Source organism: Cricetulus griseus, chromosome 6 (assembly GCF_003668045.3).
Source record: "Cricetulus griseus strain 17A/GY chromosome 6, alternate assembly CriGri-PICRH-1.0, whole genome shotgun sequence".
NCBI classification, from domain to species: domain Eukaryota; kingdom Metazoa; phylum Chordata; class Mammalia; order Rodentia; family Cricetidae; genus Cricetulus; species Cricetulus griseus.
This window is the reverse complement of record NC_048599.1, coordinates 28,367,090-28,373,003: the sequence shown is the minus strand read 5'-3', so window position 1 is coordinate 28,373,003 and position 5,914 is coordinate 28,367,090.

The following is a 5,914-nucleotide window of genomic DNA, read 5'->3' as shown; positions in this document are numbered from 1 at the left end:
GTTGCCTGTATTCCTTAATTATATTCAAGAAACTAGAGAGAACACAAGACAAATGTCTTAAATTTGATAAGAAAACTTTTTTGGTATTTTACTGTGAGCAAAAACTTGTCATTATTATTCTACAAAATAATTATTATTCTACAAGTTTAATTGTTCTATAAAATAATATTCAAATTATCTCCTAATCCAATATTAATAATTTTCTCATTAAAAAAGAGAATCTCAGTGAGTGGTGGTGGCAGATACCTTTAATCCCAGGACTCTAGAGACAGAGGCTGGGGATCATTCTGAGTTTGAGGCTAGCCTGGTCTACAGAGCTAGTTATAGGAGAGTCAAGACTACAGAGAGAAACCGTATCTCAAAAAAAAAAAAAAACCAAAAACAAAAAAGAGAGAGACAGAATCTCATTTAAAATATTATCAAAACTAAGGCTAAAGCCCTGTCTAGAAACTTGTGAACCACACCCAGTTTAAATGTACTCTAATCAATGATCTCAAATTTTCTTTTATTCTACATAGAAAATAATTTCTCTTTTTAGTAATATATAAAATAGGTACATGAAGGTTTCTGTGGGCAGGAGGAGAAAGACACAATAGAAAGAAATAGAAAAAAACTAAGAAACAAGTCATCTGATTTCTAACAATTAAGAATTTGATGTTGGATCATTAATTTATATCCAGGTATGTAACCTCATTTTTCTCTTTAGGATGCTAAATATTATAGATATTTATTATTATTATTATTATTATTATTATTATTGTTATTATTTGAAATAGGGCCTTGTTTATTGACAAAGGTGGTTTGGACTTCCTGAACTTCCTGTTGTTTCTTGAAAGTGCTAGAAGTACACATATATATCCCATGCTTGGCTTTAAATGTATTAATGTTGATATTAAAACAACAGAATTCCAGAGGACTATAAAATGAAAAACGAAAAGAAACTACAGAAAACAGATCAGAAGTCAGAAAAGAAAACACCACTGAATCTTAATATTTTGGAGTAAGGCTAATACAATTTTTGCTTAACAAAAAGACAGGAAATAAATGGATATTGTACAACTTGCACTACTGATGACACCATAAGGCTCTATTTCAAAGTAGAAAATGAGGACAGACATCATTATCACTTTGACTTGGAGTACAGATCATTACTTTTATGCATCATCTGAAATGCCCACATAGAAAGCTTTTTCCTACCCTAAGTTTTGGTAAAAGAGAACACTGAGCCAAAATGGAGACAAACATAAAGTCATCACAGAATTAAAAACTTAGGTCAACTTTGATCAATACCCATTTCCGACGCAAGAATCAAACTAAATGTTACACTATGTATCAAACCACAGTCCCTTGTGAGACACTTCGATATGGTTAATGCTTGTGCCCTGCAATGGCTCTATTTCCTTTCAATGTCTTGGAAATGATTCCAATCCTAAATTTAAAAAGAAAATGCTTCAAAAAAAAAATGCTTCCAGCCTGGTTTACACAGAGTTTTCCAGGTCAGAAGGGCTATCTAGAGAAACCCTGTCTCAAAGCACCTGGTATGTATGTATGTATGTATGTATGTATGTATGTATGTATGTATATATATAATAAAATGATCTCAAGTGTGAGACTGTTAATTTTTTTTCCAGTAATAGATTAAAATAATAAGAAAAAAAAGCCAAATGCTGGGATTTTACATTCTGGAGACCCTGCTTTACTGGGCATGTATATCCACCTCACCCTGCAGACACTAGCTCCTCCTCCCCATCCCTCCAATACCCCTTGGGTTTTTTTTTTTGTTTTTGTTGTTTTTTGGTTTTTTGGATGGGGCTGATTACTGGAAACCCATACAGGGAAGGGAAGGCCAGGTGATGTGGCCTGGGCAGGTGTCTAGAGGGCCTTGCAAGCAAGCTTGGTGGGTAAGGCCCTGAGGTGAGGGCAGGACCTGAGGTGAGGAGGAGGATGAGTGCCTGAGAGGAGGCGCATGGTGAGGGCCTGAGGAGAGAGCGTGAGGTCGTGAGGTCGAGGGGAGGGCGAGGCCTGAGAGGAGGGCATGGGGTTGAGGGTAGGGGTCAGGGATGGAGGGGCTGAGGGTGGAGAGGCAGCCGGGGGCGCTGGGAGGTCCAGGCTGTCACATGCTCCCCACATGCTTCCACTGCGGGAAGCCCAGGCCAGAGCTCCTGTGGCGCGGGAACCCGCAGGACCAGGTCGCCTCAGCAGGCGGGCCTCAGGGCTTGGAGCTGAGTTGCCAGGCCAGCGCATCCCCGGAATCACCCAGCCCCCCTACCGCCCTCAGGCTGCCTGGCCCCGCAGGCCCCGCCCTACTTTCAGTGTGGAGTCAGAGCCGTGAAGCCCCTCGCGCGCGCGCGCACACACGGAGGGTCCCAGAAGCTGGTCCGCGGGCGCCGTCAGCTGCTGCTGGTGGTGAAGGCGCCAAGTGGACACCAGCATGTGAGGGGGCGGGGGCGCGAAGGGCGGGGCGCGAAGGGCGGGGCTGAGTAGTGTGTGGTGCTGAGGAGAGTTGGGCGGGGCAGATGAGGGGGGCGGGATAAGCGTGAGGAGCGTGGTGTGGATGGATGGGCGTGGCGTAAAGTGATGAAGGAGGCAGCCTGAGAGGTTAAGGCTGCAGGAGGCGCGAGGGGGGCGGGGCTGAGTGAGGCTTGTGGGGACAAGAGGTGGGAGGAGCGGGGCGTGAGGGTGGGGCGGCGCGAGGGGTGGGCGGGGCGCGAGCATGTGGAGCTGTGTGAGGCCTGTTGCGATGAGGAGGTGGGAGGGGTTGGTGTGGAGGGCGGGGCATGGTATAGAGGGGGCGGGGCGTGAGGTGATGGAGGGTGGTGTATGAGAGGTTGAGACTGCAGGAGCAGGTCAAGAAATGCTGGCGAGGCTCAGGCATACAGGGTGGCTGCAGGCAGAGCTGAAGCGTGAGGAGCCGGCGTCCGACTTAGCCTACCTGCTCAGTTATCTGAATCCTGGAACAGAGCCAGGCGTGGTGGTGTGGTGACATACGCCTCATCTTTGTGAATTCTTGGCCTGATCTAAATTTGCTCCAGGACAACCAGGACTGCATACAGATACCCTGTCTCAAAAACAAACAAAACAAACAGAAAGCCCCCAAAACAATCCCTCCCAGCCCAAAACAAGGAACAGACCTCTGACTAAAGTGCAAGGGTAGATAGAGCAGGGACAGGTTTTAGGTCCTATGGTGTTACTGAGAAAGATGAGATCTCTCTAAATTTCCTTAGGTTGTGTGTTAGTCGTTTCCACTTACTAGCTCCTCTTACAGGACTCTCACTAGAGAAAAACACTCAAACATAATCTATTCAAACTTTATTTCAGCCAGCTGGTGACTACACTTGGGTATTCAGGACTCAAGTGCAGCCCGGGCCTTTCTCTAGGTCCATATTTAAGCTGGAAATTCCTTAAGGTTCCCTTCCTGCACCTGTAAGCAGATAGCTTCAAAAACTAAAATATGTGATTGGCAAAAATAGTGAGGTCAGGCTGATCATTGCAAAGAGCCCATATTTGTTTTTCTTTCAGGAAATGTTCTTAAGTTCTCCCTTACAGTTAGTTAATGGCACTCTTCTCAGCAAGACAAAATGGAGTCACCATAGTCAATTTGCCACTCATCATCCCTTTGAACTTCAGTTTTCCTCACCTGTAAAATGGAAAGTTGCAGAAAAACTAATGAGATGATGTATGTAAAGAGCCCACAGCCATAAGTGCTTAACAAATATTGGCTATTATTGCTTTTATTATTTGAAAGATCATTCACATTGACATCCTCTCTCCAGTTTTGTAGGCAGTAAACATTTTCAGCCTGAATTAGAACTTTTAATAGCTAAAGCCAATTGCTTGAATCTGAGGAAAATCATAGTAAGTATCAACAATACATCTTGAAACAACGATATCCAGTATGAGGCTATAAACATGGCCCAGGCTCCTTCCTGGAGGAAGAGATTGCCCCATTTAGTCTAACAATCACACAGTAGTTATTAGTTTTCCTTTTTGTGAAATAAGGAAACCTGTAAGAGAGGAAACAAAACCTGTTCAAGGTCACATTATTGGGAATGGAAGAAACAGGGGTCACATTCCAGTGTAGTTCCTATTTCCTAATTTGGGCTTGATGTTACAACCATCATGCAAGCAAATATCTGGGAGATATCCTTGATGCTGCCTACACCACCATGGCCAAATGTTTCTGCAAGCTTCGTGGGAGCTATATTTATCTGTAATCCTTTAAGATCAATGATTTTTTTTTTTCACTTCAACTCTCTGTCACACCATGTTGGTGAAACAAAGGAAGCAGCCAAGACAGATTTAATTTAGGTTCAAAGAAATCCATGCATCTATATGATGGTATTTTGTTTATCATCTAATTGAAGGTCAGAATGCAAAGCTAGCCACAGCCATAGAGGCCAGGGAGTGGTGGTACACACCTTTAATCACAGCATTCAGGAGACAGAGGCAGATGGATCTCTTGTTAGTTCAAGGTCACACTGAGCTACACGAAATGTATCCAGTCTAAAGGAAAAACAGAGCTCACTCAAGGTAGATCTCAGCACTTGGAATCCCACACCTTTAATCCCAGCACTAGAGAGGAGTGTAAAGTGGGAGAAGACAGGAGTTGAGAATTGACAGAGCAGTCTGAGGTTCGGTGGATCATTGCTCCTTCAGTCTGAGCATTGGTAGTGGCTGGCCACTTTGCTTCTCTGATCTTCAGCTTTAACCTCAATATCTGTCTCTGGGTTTTTATTACTCATGCTATGCACATGGGCTACTGTCAGTTTCTATGTATGGTTAAGCCATTGCTATCCATCTTAGTATGGGAATGGCTTCTAAATACACAGTAAGCTCCTAGACCAACCTCCATGGGAAGGAGGGTCCAATGCCAAAAAAAAGAAAAAAGAAAAAAGAAAAAAACGGTGTTAATACTTAGCATCAGGAGTACGTCCACAGGGCAGGAAACAAGGTTGGAAGCCGGTCCATGAAAAACACTTCTCACCATCAGACAGAAGATTTGGCTTTCACAAAGGCCAGTTAAAGAAGAAACCTAGGGGCCTGAGTTCAAATCCCCAGAACCCATGTAAAAACTGGATACATGGTGTAAGTGTCTTTAATTCTAGTGCTCCTACCTAGAAATGGGAGGTGAAGACAAGCGAATACCCAGAAGCTCCTAGACCAGCTAGACTGGAACAACAAACCCTGTCTCAAAAAAGGTGGGAGGTGAAAATTCACTCCTGGAGTTGCCCTTTGATTTTCAAACACTTGTCATGGCAGGAACATACCCAGATTCACATGCAGTAATATGTATGTAAGTGCACATGTACACACACAGCAGAAATCTTCTGTTGACGCAGCATATGCAGTCATTGGTGTAGTATATATTTTTCTTCCTTTCCAATTAAAACAACAATAAAACCCAAAATGCACAGACTTGTGTTTGTTGAGCACAGACATGAAGCAATACTATAAGCAGCCAGTAGGAATGTTTGTTGTATGATCTCATTGTAGTAGGTCACATCTTGTGTGGCGAGGCCGCCTTGGCAATGTCTGATGCCCAACAGGGGAGATGTCCTGTAGCACATAACAAACTAGTAATTTATTAAATGAAATAGGTATATTCCAAGTCAAAATGATGAGCATATTATTGCCCATTTAATAATCTAATTAATTTAAAGAAAGGCCTGTCATGGTAGAGCGGACCTTTAATCCCAGCACTTGGGAGACAGAGGCAGGCAGACTTTTGTGAACTCAAGGCCAGCTTGATCTACAAAGAGAGTTCCAGGACATCCAGGGCCACATAGAGACCCTGTCTCAAAAAATAAAAAATTAAAAGTTAAGAATCAGGATTGAGTATGAAAGCACACACCTTTGATCTCATCCCCAGGAGGCAGAGGCAAGTGGATCTCTGTTCGTTTGGGGCCAGTCTTGT